Here is a 22,887-nt window from a genome sequence, read left to right as displayed (position 1 = left end):
AAAGTACATGAGCTTTGTGATTTTCTTCTTCTTTCTGCTATGAGACCATCCTCACTTATTTCTTGGTTCAAAGCTATGCCTCTATAGTTTAGATGCTGGAAGTCTCCCTGTAAGGTAACGATGATATTGTATTTTATACCTAGGGAAACCAAAGAGAATAATTATCTGTAGGTCAAGATTTGACTAATTGACTCCAGTTCATTTTGCCCAGAGCATCTCCTCTGAGATAGACACCATGCTCCCTAGCATTAGTTAGTAGTAGCTGTGGTCCTATAGAGAGAGAGAAGAGGGATGAGACACTCCCAGTCATAGAATTCCCAGTCACCACAAAACAGCCACTGGCTGGTAATAACTTCCTCTCCCCTATGACTTGGAATGGATTGCAGGTACTGACCTAGAGGGGAAAGGCTTCATCTCCCAACATCAGCCAATCTCATCTCATTCTAAGGGAAAGGCCTCTGGAGACGTGCTCCTATCCATCATGTGGACAGCTTTGGCCAAAGTGCCCACTACATCATTGGCTTTAATAAAAAGTTGCTGGAGGCTGCAGTAGTAGTGACAGATGTAAACCGCAGCATGGCCAGGGTCTACGAATTCTTCCAAGGTGGAAGTACACATGAGGAGGAGGAAGAAGAAGAAAAGGAAATGAAAGGCAAAAACAAAAACAAAAACAGTGAAAAACTATAAGATGACCACTTTAGAATATCCATTAAAAGTGAATTTAATAAGATAAAATAGACTCTAAAAGGGACGCCTTTAGTTTGAAAAGACAAAACCTGAGAAGAGAAATGAGCTAAGACTACTAAAAATACAATAAAGGAAGCAAATCAAGAGCAGATGAAACTTTTCTATTAAAACCAAGACAGTGAGAATTAAAGTAGCAGTTGAGTCCCCTAGAAATTGGAATGAATTAAATCTAGAAAGAAATTTAAAAGTAGTGACCTTATGCGAATTATCACACAATTTGGTCAATTTGAAAATGTAAATGGTTCATAATACATTTATAGAATTTCAGTGATATGTACACAGTAAGTTTTGAATGAAGCTTTGTTAAGTGAATAATGACTCATCAGTCAAGTGTCTATAAAAATGACAATCATTACTATTTAAAGACTTTAAGTCTCCAGGGGTCAGTTTATAATGTTTTGACCCTGAATATTTCTTCTAATTGATTTAATGCCATTCATTTCTGCAGCATAATCTTGCAGTTTTTTTCATGGAAGCTAAGAAGTCCTCCAAAGTACTCATATACATGCATATGCATATACACACACACTCAAATAACCATGATATATCAGAACTACACACAAATATGTATTAGATGTTATTATGGATGGGTCAGAGTGGGACCTAGCACTGTATAGTGCTAAAAGTCTATGCTTTCCTGGCACAACCTAGGCTGGGATTGAATCAGCATTGGTGTCATAGACATGGCACACCTGAGATCCTGGGCCAATGGAGGTTCTCCATAGAGTTTCTCACTGACTGATGGTGGAGGTCACCCCACATATATCATTTCCTTGCATAAAAACCTGCATAGTTAGTAGGGTAGGGATCATTATTAACACTTGTTTTTTTCTTCAAATTTTGGTTGTGTACCATGTGCTAAGCTAAAGAGATAAAAATATGAGATTGCTTATTGTTGTCTCCCTAGAACTAGGACAGGTCCTGACACATTTTAGATGCTTTATAAATATGTGTTAAATAAATTAATAAAACAATACCTGCCTTTAAATAACCATAAATAATAACATAGCATCTGTTATAATTAGGGGTCAAACTGCAATAAAAATGCAAAAACCTTTATTTTCTCTAGCCTATCTAATTTCCTTTCAAAACTTCACTTGCCAAATAGCCCAAGGAATACCTCAAACTTGCCAACTATTTCAGCCATTTCTGGTCTGGTCAGTCTCTTTCAGATCATGTAAGATCCAGGAGAGAACAAATTTTGCCTGCTTTCTAGTGCCCACAACAGGGCCTATTATATTGTAGATGCATGGCACAATTTTCTTGGATGCGTGAATTAACAGATTAATGAATGAAACCCAGTTTTTTTTTTTGTGAAACTATACTCAGTTGTTCATATATTTCCTTCTCTCTTGATCCTCCCCTAAATAAAATCTGGGTGTATGGGAACAAGGGGTTCTAAGCTTGTGCCACAGCTATGAATTCATGACCTTAGCCTGAGGAGTATTTACTCAATTAAATCAGGGGCTCTTGATTTTACTTGGTTCTCTTCACCAACCTCATTTCTGTCTTTAGTTGCAGAATAGTTTGATTCTCAGATTTAACCTTCATTCATATCCTAGCCCTGGCCACTTACTTCCTATTCATATGGTGGATTCATCTAGTTTCTTGCCACACTGGCACCATCGTAAGTTCACCAGGTCGCAACTCAGCATCTTTTCATATCGTCTGTAAGTTACACAGGAAATTATGGATTCCTTCTAAATCCCATAGGAACCAAGGGAGTTTCAGGATATTAGATGTTCTTTTCTCAGTTGACCCGTGCTTTGCTACTAGTTTTATTTCTTGAAGCAGTCCTCTATTGGCAAGACCACTTACAAGATATTCTTCACCATGAATTTGAAGTGGGGAGTAGGGGAACAAAACCCTTTTTCTTCTGCTTTTCCTACAAATATAGGACACTTGGCCAAAACTAAATCTTCTGAAAGCCTAGTCTAAGAAACCCAATTATCCAAAAGATGAATTTGTGAAATAATCCAAGTGGAAAAATTTCAGTTTTAATATTAAACATAATTTTAATGATTTTTAACAAACTTTTTGAATACCACTTTTTAATTTTTCAAGTATTAGGAATCTTTAACATTCTATAACCAGTGCCTAAAATTTTAAATCAAATCATGTTCAACTTTATAATTTTGTTAGATTAGATTTAAATTAAATATTTGGTTCAAATGGAAGTTAATATTAATATTTAAATTCAAAGCCATAGGAATTAATCAGAATATTAAATGAAATAAAGTATAGATGGAACTTTTAGCATAAAAATGGAGGTCTGATATTTATTATTGGTTAATAAATATGACAATGAAGGAATTTTAAAAAATGATACAAACCACATAGATAAATTAGCATAAAAGGGATTGATAACAGAAGAGACCTTTCAATACCATTTAGGAATCAGGAGTGTGAGGGTTGGATTGATAACCAGATAAGGGACTGGAAATATGGGCATTAAGTGAAAATCTACTTCCTTAATGCTGAGATCTCTCTGTTTTCTTATTTCACTTGGTGCTCTTCCCCCCAACCCTAACTGTTTAAAGATTTCACCTTTGCAGAAAAAACACAGTACTGCCATGCATGTGTTCCACAATAAAATGGATAAGTCCTTGACCATTAACCATAGGATAAAGCTCACCAATAAATAGATCCTACCATGGGCTTCTGAACAATTTTGTTATCTTGTTTGTTTTTTTTTCCCCTGAGAGTATACAAATAGACCACCAAATCCATGGTCAACTGATTTTTTTTTTAATTAAAAAAATTTTTTTATTGTATAGTATAACATATATAAAAAGCAAAAAAATAAAAAAGCAGTAGTTTTCAAAGCACTCTTCAATGAGGGGTTATAGGACAGATCCCAGAGTTTGTCATGGGCTACCAAATGATCCTCTCATATTTTTCCTTTTAGCTACTCCAGAATATAGGAGGCTAGAGGGCTTAAATATTTTTTATCATCACAATCAAATTTTTTCCTTCAATTTTTGTGAAAAATAACGTATACAAAAAATGTGGTTTGACACTTTCTCTTCCAGACCCTTGTCTCCCTTGGGTGGATTGGAGGGAGAAAGCTTGTATCTGAATATATCTGAAGAACTTGGAAGTTTAGGGATCCTCAGGAGTCTGCAGGAGTACCCTCCATCTGGGTTGGCCTCTATTCAGTGGCCATTCCTCAGGTCTCAAACACAGATGCTTGCAGAGGCCCAGTGAAATTGGGGCCTGCATGACTGCCCAGTCCGGGGTCAAGGGATTCTTCCAACCAGCTGTGGGCACTCGAGAATGCTGGGCAAGGGCATAGGTTTTTTCAGAGAAGGGAATGAAATGTCATGCTTCTTAAAATGTTGGCAACTGATTAAAACAGTTTTTAAAGTGAAAAAAAAAAAAAGCACAACATCACAATTAGTTGTAGAACATATTTCAGACTTTGACATGGGTTACAATCACAATTTTAAGTTTTTGCTTCTAGCTGCTCTGGAGACTAAAAGAAATATCAATTTAATGATTCAGCATTCATATTCATTTGTTAAATCCTATCTTCTATGCATAACTCCACCATCACCTTTGATCTTTCCATACCTCTCTTTGGGGTTGTTTGGGCTGTGGCAATTCTAAATTTTTGATATTGGCAGGGTCTGTCACTAATATGGGGTAGGGAGATGGAACTATCTGATGTTCTGGAGAGACTGGGCTATGTTTCAGGACTTTATCTGGACCAGGGACCCATGTGGAGGTTGTAGGTTTCTGGAAGGTTACTCTAGTGCTTGGAACCCTTTTGGAATCTTATATATTGCCCTAGGTGTTCTTTAGGATTGGTTGCAATGGTCTTGGTTGGGGGTTGGCAGGTTATGATATGTGGCAAAGTCTACCTGAAACTTGTGTAAGAGCAACCTTTAGAGTAGCCTCTCAACTATTTGAACTCTCTCTGCCATGATACTTTATTAATTACACTTCTTTTCCCCCTTTTGGTCAGGATGGAATTGTTGATCCCATGGTGCCAGGTCAGGATTCATCCCTGGGAGTCATCTCCCACATCAGCAGAGACTTTCACCCCTGGATGCCATGTCCCACGTAGAGGGGAGGGCAATGATTTCACTTGCAGAGTAGGGCTTAGAGGCCCTACTGAGCCATATCTGAGCAAAAACAGACGTCCTCCAGAAGTAACTTTTAGTCATGTCTGTAGGTAGTCTAAGCTTCTCCACTACCTAAATAAGCTTCACAAGAGTAAGCCTCATGATCAACAGCATGTCCTACTGATTTGGGTGTCACTAAAATTTGACACAGCATCAGGGGATTCCCTGATGGTAAGATTTAATAGTTCCATATTCTTTCTTCCCTCCCTCAGGGGACTTTGCCAATACTTTTTGATTATCTGCTTAATATACTCTAGGATGTTTCCAGGCATTACAATAATCTATACAGGATTAAAGGAACTCTTTCTTATTCTGTGCTCCCTGTGTTTCAGTTGTTCCAATGAGCTGTACAGATACGTTGAATTAGATTATGAAAAAAGTAGGTGTGGTTCTAAAATATAGACACCATCTTCCTTACCCCTATGTTCTGAATTACTTTAACCCCAACCTGTTTGGGTTCGTTCTTATCTCTAAATATCAGGTTATATATAAAACAGCCTCTCAAAATCCAGAAATATTAATCCCCACTCTGGACTAAATGTGACTGCTATAAGAGCTTACAGTCTAGGCCCCTGTTTCCTCATAAGCATTTTCTAGGGGTTACCATACCATGGCTGTTCTTTTATTTCTGGTTTATTTTGTCTCACTGAATGTCCCACTTGATTCCTTTTTGTAGCAGCACAACTTTCATTCATAAGTATACACCATTGTTTGCCAATCCCCTTCTCTGTCAGTGCATCCCTCAGCCACCTGCATTCATCAGACATCATGTAGAAGGCCCAGAGTTCACAGTCTATTAACATTCTCAATTTTAGGTAATTTCATTGTTCTGGAGAGAAAAAAAAAACAATAAACACACCCTCACCAAATAGAAATCTAAACCTCCTCTTAATTCTTGTTCCTCACCTCATTATTTACCTCTTCTGTTGCTTTTGTATTACTGCTGATGGTTTCCTTTTGAACATAGCTCGTAGCATGCAATAGCAGTTTTCCCCCTGTACCTTCGATTTCAACACTTTTTATACAAGAATCATACATTTGAAGCAGTTCTTATGAGAACTAATTCTTATATCTAATGTGAATCAGTGGAACATGTAGGTCTATCCAACCCCTTTCAATCTTGTTCATTTTCAAAATAGCAATATTACTTCTAGACCTACTAGAGAATCACTTCACTCCTCTTTATTCCCTTACATTGGAGTTCAACCTCATTAACTAGAGAGTTCACCCATCTCTAGTTTCTATGTATCTCCAAGTCCCCTATGTTCTGTATTAGGAGCCTCTGATTATACCTTTATGCTGGTCATAAAAGTGGAATCATACAGTATCTATCCCTTTTTGCTTGGCTCATTTCAGTCAGCATTATGTGTCAAGGCTTCTTCATCTTGTCATGTGCTTCAGGATATCATTTTATCTTACTGCTGCATGATATTCCATCATATATATACATATACCACATTTTGTTGATCCACTCTTCTGTTGATGGGCATTTGGTTTGTTTCCATCTTTTGGTGATTGTGAATAATGCTGCTGTGAACATCGGTGTGCAAATGTCTGTTTGTGTCACTGCTTTCAGCTCTTCTGGGTATATAGCAAGTAGTGCTATTGCTGGGTCATAGGGCAACTTCATATTTAGTTTCCTAAGGAACTGCCAAACAGTCTCCCATTGTGGCTGCACCATTGTACATTCCTACCAGGAGTAAATAAGTGTCCCAAATTCTCCACATCCTCTCCAACATTTATAGTGTCTCTTTGTTTAATAGCAGCCATTCTTATAGCTGTGAGGTGGTATCTCATTGTAGTCTTGATCTGCATTTCACTTTTAACTAATGAAAGTGAGCATCTCTTCATGTGCTTTTGAGCCATCTGTATTTGCTCTTCAGAAAAATGCCTATTCATATCTTTAGCCCATTTTATAATTGGGTTATTTGTTCTTTTGTTGTTGAGTGCATGATTTCTTTGAATATATAGGAAATCAAACCTTTGTCCAATATGTGATTTCCAAATATTTTCTCCCATTGAATTGGCTGCCTATTCACCTTTTTGACAAAGTCTTTTGAGGTGAAGAAGCATTTGATTTTGAGGAGTTCTCATTTATCTATTTTTTCTTTTGTTGCTTGTGCTTTGGGTGTAAGGTTTAGGAAGCTACCTCTTATTACTAGGTCTTGAAGATGTTTCCCTACATTTTCTTCTAGAAGGCTATGGTGCTAATTTAGGTGTTTGATCCACTTTGAGTTAATTTTTGTGTAGGGTATAAGATAGGAGGTCCTCTTTTGTTCTCTTGGCTATTGATACCCAGTTCTTCCATGCTCAATTATTGAAAAGGCTGTTTTGTCCTAGTTCAGAGGATTTGGCCTCCTTGTTAGAAATCAGTTGACCACAGGTTCAGTGATCCATCTCTGCACTCTCGACTCGATTCCATTGGTCAATACTTCTGTCTTTGTGCCAGTACCATGCTGCTTTGACCACTGTGGATTTATAATAGGTTTTAAAATCAGGGAATGTTAATGCTACCAATTTGTTCTATTTTAAGATGCTTTTAGCTATTCAGGGTCTGTTTCCCTTCCAGATGAATTTGGTAGTTAGTTTTTCCAAATCATCAAAGCAGGTTGTTGGAATTTTGAGAATTGACATCTTGACTATATTTAGCCTTCCTGTCTATGAGCAGGGAATATCTTTCTACCCACTTAGATCTCCTTTGATTTTGTTAGTAATGTTATGTAGTTTTTTGTGTACAAGTCCTTTACATACATAGTTAAGTTCATTCCTAAGTATTTGATTCTTTTAGTTGCTATTTTGAATGGAATTTTTTCCTTAACTGATTGCTCAGCTAGGTCATTGATTGTGTATAGAAATGCTACTGATTTTTGCACATTAATTTATATCCCACCACCTTGCTGAATTTGTTTATTAGCTCAAGTAACTTTGCTGAGGATCTTCCAAGTATAGTATCATATCATCTGCAAATAATGAGAGTTTTACTTCTTCCTTTTCAGTTTGGATGCCTTTTATTTCTTTGTCCTGCCTGATTGCTCTAGCTAGAACTTCTAGCACAATGTTGAATAATAGTGGTGACAGTGGGCATCCTTGTTTTGTACCTGATCTTAGAGGGAAAGCTTTCAGTCTCTCTCCATTGAGTATAATGCTGGCTATTGGCTTTTCATATATTCCCTTTATCATATTGAGATAGCTACCTTTGATTTCTATCTTTTGGAGTGTTTTTATCAGAAAAGGATGCTGAATTTTATCAAATGCTTTTTCACCATCAATCAAGATGATCATGTGATTTTTCACTTTCAATAATATGCTGTATTACATTAACGGATTTTCTTATGTAAAACCATCCTTGCATTCCTGGTATAAACCCCACTTGGCCATGGTGTATAATTCTTTTAATGTGCTATTGGGTTCTATTTGCTAATATTTTATTGAGAATTGTTACATCTATGTTCATTAGGGGGATTGGCCATAATTTTCCTTTCTTATAGCATTTTTACCTGCTTTTGGTATTAAAATATTAGCTTCATAAAGTCAGTTAGGTAGAGTTCCTTTTTCCTCAATTTTTTGGAAAAGTTTGAGCAAGATTGCTGTTAGTTCTTTATGGAAGGTTTGATAAAATTCCCTGGTGAAACCATCTGGCCCTGGGCTTTTCTTTGTAGGAAGATTTTTGATGACTGATTGAATCTCTTCACTTGTGATTGGTTTGTTGAGATCTTCTGTTTCTTCCTGAGTCAGCGCAGGTTCATTGTGTCTGCAGGAATTTGTCCATTTCATCTAAGTTGTCTAGTTTGTTCACATATTGTTGTTCATAGTATCCTCTTATTATTTATTTTATTTCTTCAGGGTCTGTAGTAATACACCCCTTCTCATTTCTGATTATGTTTATTTGCATCCTCTCTTTTTTTCTTTGTCAGTCTTGCTAGTAGCTCTTCAATTTTATTGATTTTCTCAAAGAACTAACTTTTGGTTTTATTGATTCTTTCTACTGCTCTTTCGTTCTCCCATTCATTTATCTTTGCTTTAATCATTGTTATTTCTCTTCTCCTATTTGCTCTGGTGTCAGTTTGCTGTTCTTTCTCAAGTTCCTCCAGGTTTGCTGTTAAGTCTTCAATTTTTGCTCTTTCTTCTTATTTAATATAGGCATTTACGGCAATAAATTTCCTTCCCAGCACAGCCTTTGCCACATCCCATAAGTTCTGATAAACTGTATTCTCATTTTCATTCATTTCCAGATAGCTAGTGATTTCTCTAGCAATGTCTTCTTTGACCCACTGGTTGTTTAAGAGTGTGTTATTTAGTCTCCATATATTTGTGAATGTTCCCATTCTTTGGTGGTTATTGTGATCCAGCTTCATCCCATTGTGATCAGAGGAAGTGCTTTGAATAATCTCAGTACTTTTATATTTATAAAGACCTGTTTCATGCCCCAGCATATGATCGATCTGGGGAATGTTCCATGAGCACTAGAGAAGAATGTATAAGTTGTGGTTTGGGGTGCAGTGACCTGTATATGTCTGTTAGGTAATTCATTTATTAAGTTATTTAACTATTTAACTTCTCTATTTTCTTGTTGATCTTCTGTCTTGTTGTTCTATCTATAGAGGAGAGTGGCATATTGAAGTCTCCTACTATTATTGTTGAAATATCTATCTCTGCCTTCAGTTTTGCTAATGTCTGTCTCATGTACTTTGGAGTACATGATTGGGAGCATAAACATATACAAAGCATAATGTTTGTTGATAAGTAGTTTTTACCCCTTTTATTGTAACTTCTTTCTCATACACTGTAGCCCACATACTTGTTTGCTAGTTGAAGTGTTGATACCAGTGGAGAGATTTCCTGAGTTGATGATTAAAACCAACAGAGTATAAAATGCCTTTAACATAACCCCAGGATTTTGTGCCATGGTAACTGTAAATGGGTTTATAGCAGAGAACCTAAAGAATTTAAACCACATCACCAAACATAAGCATTTAAACAAGCAATATGAAATAGAAAGGGAAATTAACCATAAACAGAGATAAAAAGTTACAGTGCTTTGGGTTTTGCTTTGGGTTTACTTCATGGCTCTCAACTCATTCTTAGCTGCTTAAAAGTAAAGTTCTAGTGAAAAAGTTCTCATTAATATGTTTCATTGATCTACAAATCCCACTCTATTTTTCAGGCAAATTCAACAGACCTACACAGTCTTCTTAAAAGAGCCAAGTTTTGACATTCAAAGACCTTTTGTAAAAGATACTCTAAACCCAATTCTTCAACTCTATCTTAAATTATTCCTTTTTTATGGCTTACAAATTCAAATCTCTATGAGGAACAGAAAGATGGAATGAGTAAATAGAAATAATTCTACTTCTAGCCATGATGGAATATCTGATAAGGGGCTAGCCTCTCTGCCACGAACAACTATATAGTTGGTCAGAATATGTACAGCAACAGTTTTAGGAATAGGACAATTGTCAGTGCAACTTTGTCATGTCTGAGGTAAGGGTAAGTCATTAGGTGAGCCCCATGATCACTCCAGCTCTCTGCTTGTGGACAATGTCCTACCTGCGGTGCCAGGATCTGCACAGAGTCATGCACAGAGCTAAGAAAGCAAAGATAGAGCTAAGAAAGCAAAGATAGAGTTTAAGATTGTTGAAGTAGCCAAATATTCCACTGAAAAGTTAGAGAATTTCAGACTTGATAAAAATGTAACATCCAAGTGTTATATTTTTTTGTTATATGGTGCCTACAAAAAAATCTACTTTAGATATAAAGACCCAAACAGGTTAACAGTAAGACACTTATGTTAAAAGAGAATGGATGACAAAAAGATATATCATGCAAGTATTGATCCTCAGAAAGCTGGCATGGCTAAATTAATATCAGACAAAGTAAACTACAAGGCAAAGACTATTTCTAGAGAAGAAGAAGGATATTTCATAATAATAAATGGAATGATCAATCAGAAAGATATAGCAATTACAAATTGCTGTATGCACCTAATAACTGAATTACAAAATGCATGAAGCAAAATATGACAGATTTAATAGGATAAAGAGATGAAGTAATTGAACATTTTAATATTCTTTTCTCAAAAATTGGTAGTAATGTAGACGAAATATCAGTAAGGTAATAGAAGATCTCAGCAATACTATCAAACAATGTAAGCTAATTGACCTCTATGGAACATTTGCAAAATACACATTCTTTTCATGTGGCTAGGAAATGTTCACCAAGGTAAACCATAGGTTTAACCATAAAGCATCAATAAATTTCAGAACAATTTCAATATTACAGACTAAGTTATCTGATCTCAAAATAATTCAATTTGAATACAGTAATAATAAGATATTTAGATAATCATAAATATTTGAAAATTAAATAAACTTCCAAATAGCCCAAGAAACCAAAAAGAAATCATAAGGTAAATTAGAAAAAGAAGTCAGAAACAAAGAAACTTATACTATATGATTTTATTTACATTTATTTCTAAAAAAGGTAAAATTAATCTATAGAGATAAAAATCAGATTAGAGTTTGCTTGGGGCATAAGGTGGGATGAGGGTTAAGCACAAAGTGTACATAAGAGCTTTTGGGAATGTGGAAATGCTCTCTGTCTTGATATGGAACTGTACAATAAAATTTATGCATTTTATAGTATATGAAGTTAACTTTTAACAAGGTAATATAGAGTAGTGAAGACTGAAACAAAGGCATTTTGATGTAAAAATTTTATAACCACAAAAGCAGATCAAAGAAAACCCACTTGGGAACTCAATTCAGGCCACTGAGTATGAATTCCAGCTACACAGACATTATTATTGTTTCTCCAAATAACAATTCAGTATTCCTTCTTGCCCCTTTCGCTATTGTCAAATGACTCTCTCTGCTGTTTTGTTTATCTTAATCTTACTCACTCTTCAAAATCCTGCTAACACCTCAGCATCCTCTAGGCTGTTAAAGCAGACCTGTTAAAGGAGACCAAGGTATCATTATTCCTCTGAGTTCTTCTGGATCTTATATTCATATTTTTTTAGCTGAAAATATAGATTTGACAATGTAGATGCAGGCCTCTTATAGTTCTGGAAAGATTCACTTTTTGGACTACCTAAAGGATCACTCTCCTTTAGCTGATGCCATTCAAAATTCTCAAGAGGTCATAAGGGAGTGAATGATTCAATATGTAACTTGATTCCCCATTCTTTTTTGGACATTTTCAAATAACATAGAATAGTCAAAAGAGTAGTATAATGAATACACATATCTACCACCTAGTTTCTACAATCGCTAATGTTTGGTCGTATTTGTATGCCATCATTCATTCGCTCTCTAAACATTGTTCAAATACATTCCAAATATCTTAACAGTCAACCAATAAATACTTCAGCAAGTGTTTTCAAAAACAGAGAGTAATCTCCTAAGTAACCACAGTACCTCAATCACTTGCCAAAATTAATAATACTTTTCTTGTATAGTTTAAGATTTGCAAAATTAACAATTATTTCCTATTTAGTTTAAGATTTACAACTGTTTTATTTGTTGTTTGTTTGTTTTAGCCAAACCTGAACCAGCGAAGGACAGCTTAACCAGATTCCTAAAATATGTCACTGGTTACATATATTTAAACCATCTAAAACAGCCATTAGTCATGCTTTTTTACAATAGAAAAGAGACTTAAAAATGTTTGGAAACATTTCTATTTTTGAGATTAACATCAGGGACCAAAATGTTTGAGATTAACATCAGGGACCAACCTCCCCTCTGGTCTTTTTGGTAAATATACTGCTAGGCTTAAGAAAGGCATTTCTGGAGTTCGTTTTTTAGGAGTCTGCCATGGCTAATATTTTATGACAAATAGCAAAGCTCCATGCTATAAGCAATAGGAATTCAACATTGGAGTTCCCCTGAGAAAGTAATATCATTTGGCCTTCACATTTATTTAATCATTCCTCTGGAAGCATTTCTTACCTGCATGATCAAACCCTTTGTGGATACAGTTATGCAAATACACACACAAACACCCACATCGTAGTTTTTCCTTCAAGAAAAGAGGAAAGTTAAGTGGAATTCAGGTTGTATTTGAATTGGTCCTTGAAAAATGAGCAAAATTTCAGTAGACAGGTAAGGCTTAAAGGGAGGAATCATTTTAGGTTGTAGAGAAATGGTGTGAGTAAAGGAGAAAATAAAAACTAGTACTGCTGTTAATCAAGGATGGTTAACGTGACAAATTTAGTTTGTGATTCATGTGATAGTGATCTGAAATTAGGGAATTAGGTTGAATATTAAGCTAAAGAATTTGTCTTTATTCAAAGACACCTGGAAAGGGTCAAAGGTTTACGAGTAAATCTGTAAATCTTAGTTTAAGAGATCTGGCAGCTATGTGCAAGTGGACAACAGTAGTTTCTCTACTTTTTTCTCTACCTTTCTGGCTTATTCAGGAAGAAATTCCAATGTGGAGAGTCTGGAAGGATGACAGCATAGATGTTCACTGTGCCTTGGAAAGATGACAGGTGTCTGCCCATTCCATGAAGTTCTTTGCCTTATTATTTTCTCCTTTCTTTATTTTTTAAAAAATTTTTAAATTAATTTTTTAAAAAATATAGCAACAAACAAAATATTCTTAACATATGATCATTCCATTCTACATATATAATCAGTAATTCACAATATCATCACATAGTTGCATATTCATCATCATGCTCATTTCTTAGAACATTTGCATCAATCAGAAAAAGAAATAAAAAGACAACAGAAAAAAAATCATACATACCATACCTCTTACTCCTCCTTTTCATTGATCACTAGCATTTCAATCTACTAAACTTATTTTAACATTTGTTCCCCCTATTATTTTTAATTTGTTTTTTTTAAATTTTTTTAATCCAAGAACTATGTGTTATTGAAGAGAGAGGTGAAGAGTTTGCATTGAAGTTTAGGGCTCTATTTCTAATTGTTACAGTTTCCAACATATCCTCTTCTGAAAGAGATTTTGCCTCTGACCACTCCTTAAGTAGACCTGAACCAAAGAAAAAGCAGGCTATGCATAGATGGAAGGAGAGATAGGAAATAAAGTGCTAATGAAATGTAAGCCCCTGAAAGAACATGTAGTTACCAGCATCCTGGAATACACAATAGAAAAATAATACAACCAGAAAACCAGGCGAAGTATAGAACCATTGACAAATAAATATTCCACGAAAGTGGCACCAAGGTTACATGTATAACAGTTTCTCACTTTATTGTCAAGCATTTGAATCTTTCCAAGTGAGGACAGACATTTTTATAGCACTTTCTTTTTAGCATTGGACATATGAAGAGGCACATAATACAAAAAAAGGAGACTTTGGGCTATAAATTGTGTTTTGCACAGTGAAAGCTGCATAATAATGAATAGCAAGGTTTTTTCCCCTTATTTTCATTTTTCTTCTTTTCTCAAGAAAAAAACAAATCATTGTGAGAATGCATTAGAAGTCAATGACAAAGTAATAGAAAATGCTGACATGTGGAAATCACTTTGCAGCAAATTCATATAATTTCTAGGTCTAACATCAAGTTGGGTTGGGCAGGAGGGCCTCTTAAGGTCCCATTCCATTTGCAAGAATCTTTCGGGTGAGGAAGGCACATGATGCGAAAGAAGTTACTGTACCAGATAGCTAGTTCAGTTTCCTCACTAGCAAGTACTGTCTCAGAGAGAGGCAATATGCCAAGGTCACATTAGTACTTAGGATAAAGTATAAAGTAAGAATTTGCTGAATTGTCATGCAGGGCTACTTTTTGATTCCCTTCTTGATAGCAAGAATTGGATTCCAGAGTGGATACAGGTGTTGTTAAGACAAGTTCAAACCCAGAGCCCTTCATATAAGTGAACCCACCAAAAAAAAACAGCAAGTCAATAAACCCAACTCGTACTCGTCTACATTTTGAAACTAAGCCATTTAACTGTGCCATCACGACACTGATGTGTGAAGAAATATAAAATAAAGCAAAACAAAGTATTCTGGCCTTCCTTATAACCCCAGAAACCTCAACACAAACATCTCTTAAGGAATGGGGTCTTATAAGTAGCAAATAGGACTGCCTAGCTAGGTACCTATTGAAGGCAAGAATACATATCCAGTTATATCTAATGGAAACTCCAGAAAAAAAAGAAGAAATTTTCCCTGTTGTATTCAAAGGAGTTAGAATTGAGACACAAGCATTCTTGACCCAAATGAGACCAGAAAAAGTGGTGAAAATATCAAACAGATGAGAAAACCAAATCTTTCAGTCTAGTAAACATTTTCAAAATACCCAGGCTTCTCAATGATTTTGTTTTGTTTTTAATTAAATTAAGCATATAATTCATATGTACACATGGCAGATGTATAATGATTCACTTATCTAGAGGTGGCTTATAAGGAAATAATAGTTTTCTGTATCACAATAAGATTTCTACATATTAGCAAATCAAATCTCTGATTTAATAAATACATGCCAAATTTCATTTATTTACAAAAATCTATCAATTTTACACAGGAGAAAGTCATTCATTGCCTTACTCTCATTCACACGAATTCTCTTATGCTTAGTTCCTGTTTCCCATTCCACCACAGATCAAGAACAACAAATTAAAATCCAGGAAAGTGTGTTATTATCAAGAAAAGTTACAAATGAGAGTCAACAGCATTATACATCTGGTTAACCCCTGTGGGCATCACATTACTATGCTATACAAAGTAATTCATGTTCTTTAAATTATTTTTATTGAGATAAAATTTTACAGACACTGCTAAACATGGATTTTCAGTGTACAAGTCAATGAGTTTTAACAAATGTATAAACTCATGTGCAACCACCACCACAATTAAGACATTTTCATCATGGAGAATCACTGTTCTTATTTCTACCACCACCAATTAGTTTAGCCTATTTTTGAAATTCCTGTGAGTGAATCATGCATATGTATTCTTTTGTGTCAAGCTTCTTTCATTTAACTTTATGCATTTGAGATTCATCCATGTTATTGATACTATCAGTAATATAATCTTTTAATTGCTGTGTAATATTCCATCAGATAAAAATATCTGATTGTGCTTATTCATTCTCCAGTTGATAGACATTTGAATTGTTTTCAGTTTTAGTTCACTATGAGAAAAGCCACCATAAAAATTTTTGTGCAAGATACAAGTATGTGCATGCATATAAAATTTCATTTCTCTTGAATTAATGCCTAGGACTGGAATTGCTGAGTCGCGGAGTAGAGGCATAATTAATTTAATATGAAACTATAATATATTGTTTCTTTATATTCACGCCAGCAATGTATGAGAGTTCCAATTGCTCCTCATCCTTGTCATTATAGGTATTGTCAGTATTTACAATTTTACTAGTGTTAAGAAATGATATCTCACTGTGGTTTTAATTTACATTTCCCTAATGATTATCAGAATCAAGTATCATCATTTCCTATTCTTATCAACCATTCATGTATCTTCTTTGGTAAAATGTCTAAGTCTTTTGCAGTTTTTGAAATTAATGTCTTTGTCATTTTTTTTTATATCACTGTAGGAGTTGTTTTTTTAAATTTTTTTATAGTATAGTAGAACATATATACAAAGCAAAGAAATAAAAAAGCAATAGTTTTCAAAGCACCCTTCAAAAAGTGGTTATGTTCATTTCCCATTACCTGCTCCCCCCAAAAAAAGTGGTTACAGGATAGATCGCAGAGTTTGTCATGGGTTACCAAACGATCTGCTCATATTTTTGCATCTAGCTGTTCCAGAATATAGGAGGCTAGAGGGCTTAGATACTTTTTTATCATCACAATCAACTTTTTTTCCCTCCTTATTTTGTGAAAAATAACATATATACAAAAAAGCTATAAATTTCAAAGCACAACACCACAATTAGTTGTAGAACATATTTCAGATGTTGGCATAGGTTACAGTTTCACAATTTTAAGTTTTTACTTCTAGCTGCTCTAACCTTCTGGAGACTAAAAGAGATATCAATTAAATGATTCAACATTCATATTTATTTGTTAAGTCCTATCTTCTATGTATAACTCCAACATCACCTTTGATCTTTTCATACCTCTCATTGGGGGTGTTTAGGCTATGATAATTCTAAATTTTTTATATTGGAAGCGTCTGTCACTAATATGGGACAGGGAGGTGGAACTATCTCATGTTCTGGGAGACTCGGCTAGGTTTCAGCACTTAGCTGAATCAGAGACCCATCTGGAGGTTGTAGGTTTCTGGAAGGTTTCTCTAGTGCATGGAACCCTTGTGGAATCTTATAAATTGCCCTAGGTGTTCTTTAGGATTGGCTGGAATGGTCCTGGTTGCAGGTTGGCTGGTTATGATAGGTAGCAAGGTCTACGTGAAGCTTGTGTAAGAGCAACCTCCAGAGTCGCTTCTAGACTCTATTTGAACTCTCTCTGCCACTGATACTTTATTAATTACACTTCTTTTCCCCCATATGGTCAGGATGTAATTATTGATCCCATGGTGCTACGTCTGGATTCATTCCTGGGAGTCATCTCCCATGTCGCCAGGGAGACTTTCACCTCTGGATATCATGTCTCACATAGGGGTGAGGGCAATGATTTCACTTGTAGAGTTGGACTTAGAGAGACTGAGGCCACATCTGAGCAACAACAGAGGTCACTGTATGAGTTTTTGTAATATCCTGAATACAAGTCTTTTGTTAGATATATGTATTACAAATAATCACCCTCAGACTGTGACTTGTCTTTTCATTCCTTTACTGGTGTCCTTTAAGGATCATCAAGTTTTAAAATTTTATATCTAATATTCTTAATAACTGACATGAATACAGTGCCATGTATGTTAAGGGAAATGCATAGACTTAAACCTGTCATAGAAAAGAAAAAAAGATGCTGTGAGTTACTGAGCTAAACACCCAGCTCAAGAAGTTATGGAAAACAACAAAATAACACACAGAAATGTGAGCAAAGTAAATAACAAAAATTACAGCAGAAGAAAAAGGAATCTTTAAAAAGTCTAATTAAAGTAAAAGTTGATTTCTTTGTAAAGACTGAATTGACAAACTTCTGGTCAGATTCATCAAGAAAAAAGAAAGAAGGCATACTCATAGATGGAAAGACTGAAAGGAGAATACCACAGATCCATTTGCTATTAAAAACAGGTAATTAGGAAATATTGTGAGAAAAATATTCATCAAAATGCTAAGAAATGAAAGCTGCCATTGCATGCTATGAACTGTGTTCAAAAGGAAACCATCAGCACTACCACACAGCAACAGCAGAGGTAAATAATGAGGTGAGGGACAAGAATTAGGAGGTAGTTTCGATTTCCTATTTGGCGAGGGTGTGTTTATTGGTTTTCTTTCTCTCAGAAACAGTGAAATTATCTAAAATTGAGGATGTTGATAGACTGTGGACTCTGGGCCTTCTACTTGATGCCCGATGAATGCAGGTGGCTGAAGGATGCACTGACAGAGGAGGGGATTGGTGAACAATGGTGTATTCTTATGAACAAAGGTTGCAATGATGTGAATGGACGTGTGGGACATTTGGTGAGACAAAATAAGCCAGAAGTAAAAGAACAACAATGGTATGGTGACCCTTAGGAAATGCTTATAAGAAAATAGGGGCCTAGATTTTAAGCTTTTAGAGCAGACACATTAAGTCCAGAGTGGGGATTAATATTGCTGGATTTTGAAAGGCTGTTTTTTATATATATAACCTAATATTTAGAAATAAGAATGAAGTCAACAGGTTGGGGTTAAAGTAATTCAGAACATAGGGGTAAGGAAGGCGGTGTCTATATTTTAGAACCACATCTTCTCTTTGAGACCAATGGAAGAAAGGTTTATTTGATCTGAACTTTTCTGTATTGCATAATCTAATTCAACCTATCTGTACAGCTCATTGGAACAATTGAAACACTGGGAGCACAGAATAAGAAAGAGGTCCTTTAATCCTGTATAGATTATTGTAATGTCTGGAAACATCCTAAAGTATATTAAACAGATAATCAAAAAGTATGGGCAAAGTCCCCTGAGGGAGGAGAGAAAGAATATGGAGCTATTAAATCTTACCATCAGGGAATCCCCTGATGCTGTGTCAAATTTTAGTGACACCCAAATCAGTAGGCCATGCTGTTGATCATGAGGCTTACTCTTGTGAAGCTTATTTAGATAGTGGAGAAGCTTAGACTACCTGTAGGCATGCCTAAGAGTTACTTCTGAAGGACCTCTGTTGTTGCTCAGATGTAGCCTCAGACTCTCTAAGCCCAACTCTGCAAGTGTAATCATTGGCCTCCCTACTACATGGGACATGACATCCAGGGGTGAAAGTCTCCCTGGTAACATGGGAGATGACTCCCAGGGATGAATCCAGACCTGGCACTGTGAGATCAACAGTTCCATCCTGACCAAATAGGGGAAAAGAAGTGTAATTAATAAAGTATCGGTGGCAGAGAGAGTTCAAATAGAGTCGAGAGGCTACTCTGGAGATTGCTCCTACACAAGCTTCAGGTAGACCTTGCTACCTATCATAACCTGTCAAACCCTAATCAGGACCATTCCAGCCAGTCCTAAAGAACGCCTAGGGCAATATATAAGATTCTACAAGGATTCCATGCACTAGAGTAACCTTCCTGAAACCTACAACCTCCACATGGGTCCCTGATCCAGATAAGCCCTGAAACCTAGCCCAGCCTCTCCAGAATATCAGATAGTTCTATCTCCCTACTCCATATTAGTGACAGACCCTTCCAATATAAAAATTTTAGAATTGCCATAGCCCAAACAACCCTAATGAGAGATATGGAAAGATCAAAGGTGATGGTGAAGTTATACATAGAAGGTAGGACTTAACAAATGAATATGAATGTTAAATCATTAAATTGATATCTTTTAGTCTCCAGAAGGTTAGAGCAGCTAGAAGTAAAAACTTTAAATTGTGAGATTGTAACCCATGTTAAATTCTGAAATATGTTCTACAACTAATTGTGGTGTTGTGCTTTGGAATTTATAGCTTTTTTGTGTATATGTTATTTTTCACAAAACAAGGAGGGAAAAAAAGTCTATTGTGGTGATAAAAAAAATATTTAGGCTTTCTTACCTCCTATATTCTGGAGCAGCTAGAAGAAAAATATGAGAGGATTGTATGGTAGCCCATGACAAACTCTGGGATCTGTCCTGTAATCACTTTTTGAAGAGTGCTTTGAAAACTATTGCTTCTTTATTTATTTGCTTTGTATATATGTTATACTATACAATAAAAAAGTTAGAGGAAACACTGCAGATAAATCACTTTGGCTTAAGCTTAGAGAAATTCTTCACGGATAAAAATATATGAGTTTTGAATTGTATTTTAATAATGCAAATTTTATTTTGAAATTGGGTTTTATAAATGCATACTAAAGGACTGAAATAAATACATTTAAAAACACACACACACACAATGAGATACAAAAAAAATAAAAATTTACTCCCCATTCCCTACCCCGATACCAGCCCTTTGTAATTCATAATCTAGTTTCTGTCTCTATGTATTTGCCTTATATACTTCTAATTATATCTACTTATTTGCCAAAGATGGAATAGTAGGTTAGTTTCGTACTATGATAGTGATCTTTTCAGCATGTCTCTGTATTTTTAGTAAAATTTCCATTAAGATATTTTAATGTATGTTTGTGTTTCAGGAGTCAGAATTTCATGTTTCTCTAATTTTCATTGTGAAGTCAGACAGTCTAAGCTCAAATCCCCTTCTGCTGCTTACCAAATGATGGGGCAGTTTTAGATTTCTGTAACTCGATGATAACAATAATGCCAATGTAATTTTTTTGATAGTTAAATTAAGCAATATAGCCTATGTAAGGTGTTTAACATCATTGTTGGTTGTGTTGTTTCTGGTGTACCTTTTAAAAATACAAAATGCTTAGAGCATATAGTTAAATTGAAAAAAATCCCTAGAAAAAATAAGCAGCGTATTTGAACAAAAGATGTTTCTCTGGATAGTTCAGTGACCATTAACTAATGACTCAGTAATTGAAAACCTTCCCCCAAAGAAACTGTCCAGATGGCTTCACAAGTGTATTCTAACAAATATTTAAAAAAGAAGCAACTCCAGTCTTAAGTACACTATAGAAAAAGAGGGGATACTTCCCCCGAAATTATCTATTGAGCTTGATCTTAGTATGCAAATTGGAGAAAAACAATGCAAAGAGGAAAACTATATTCATATAGATGCAAAAGTCCCAGGTGCACTTAGTAATTTAAGTAGAGCAAAGCAAACAAACACAACACATATTGTTTTTCAGTTGGGCTTAATCAGGAAGGTGTGTGTAGTTTAACAGTAGATGAACAATCAGTATTATTCACTACATTAACAGGTTATAAGAGAAAAATGAAACATCTCAAAAGATGAAGAAAATGTTGATAAAATTGAACATGTAGCATACTTCATACTCTTGGGAAACCAGAAATAGAGGGGAAGGATGGGAATCTGATAAAAATTTGCTTAAAAAAAAAAGTCATCTCTAGATGTAGAACGCTTTGCTCTTCAGACTGGTATTAAGAAAAGGATGTCTGCTTCTATCGCTTTTTTTTAAACTTTTTTTTTATTGTGACATATAACATATATACAAAAAAGCACTAACTTTCCAAGTACATTTTAGCAAGTAGTTATAGAACAGATTCTAAAGTTTGGTATGGGTTACAGTTCCACAATTTTTCATGTTTTCTTCTAGCTGCTCCAAGAAACTGGAGACCAACAGAAAATCAATATGATTCAGCAGTCGTACTCATTTGTTAAATCCTATCTTCTCTTTTATACTCCTCCTTCTCTTTAAATAACATATATACATAAAAGCAATAAATTTCAAAGTACATTGCAACAATTAGTTGCAGAAAGATTTCAGAATTTGGTACAGGTTACAATTCCACAATTATAGATTTTTATTTCTAGCTGCTCTAAGGTACTGGAGGCTTAAAGAATTATCAGTATAATGATTCAGTACTCATATACTCATTTGTTAAACCTGACCTTCTCTGTATAATTCCACCATCACTTGGATCTTTCTCCCACTCTTTAGGGATAATTAGGCCATGCCCATTCTAGCTTTTTCATTTTGGAAAGGGCTGTTGATAATATGGGATGAGGGGATGGATATAGTTGATGTTCTTAAAGGACTGGCCGCTCTACATTTTAGGACGTACCTGGTCCAAGGACCCATCTGGAGGTTGCAACTTTTGGAAAGTTACCCTAGTGCATGGAACCTTTGTAGAATCTTATGTAATACCCTAGATATTCTTTGGATTGGTAGGAATGGTTTTGGTTGGGGGTTGGCAAATTATGATAGATAGCAATTTCTAGCTGAAGCATACATAAGAGTGACCTCCAGTGTCATCTCTCAACTCCATTTGAACTCTCTCAGCTACTGATACCGTGTTTGTTATGCTTCTTTTCCCTTTTGGTCAGGATGGCATTGTTGATCCCATGCGCTTCTACCACTTTTGATCAACACAAAGGGAGGCCCTAGCTAGTGCGTTATGGTGATGAAATAGAGACAGATAGATAATAAATAGGAAGATAGATAAACATTGGAAGGAATGAAAGGAAGAAAAAAAGGTCATTATTTGAAAAAGATATCCACAGATGATATGCCATACTTAGAAAATCCGAGAGAATCTATAAACTATTGTAATTAATATTGATAGTATGCCATGGTTGCTATATGCAAATTCTTGAAACAGAAATCGATTTTACTTCTAAATTCCAATAAAATATTTTAAAAGGTAGAATTAAATAGCTCTATCTAGCTACCATTTACTTATTATCTGTCATCTACAAATATCTTTCTACCCATATGCCATTGTTATTACATTAAAAGTTTCAATTACCTAGGAATCAATTTAACAAAATCTCAAGATAGCTAAAGAGAATATTATAAAATGAGAGACATTAACAAAAATTAAAAGAAAAACAGAGAAATAGGAGATTATCATTGGATCAGAAGATTAATACCATCTAGATATCAATTTTCCCCAAATTTAATATA

Source organism: Tamandua tetradactyla, chromosome 18 (genome assembly GCF_023851605.1).
Source record: "Tamandua tetradactyla isolate mTamTet1 chromosome 18, mTamTet1.pri, whole genome shotgun sequence".
Taxonomy (NCBI): Eukaryota; Metazoa; Chordata; class Mammalia; order Pilosa; family Myrmecophagidae; genus Tamandua; species Tamandua tetradactyla.
Note: the sequence above shows the minus strand (reverse complement) of the source record.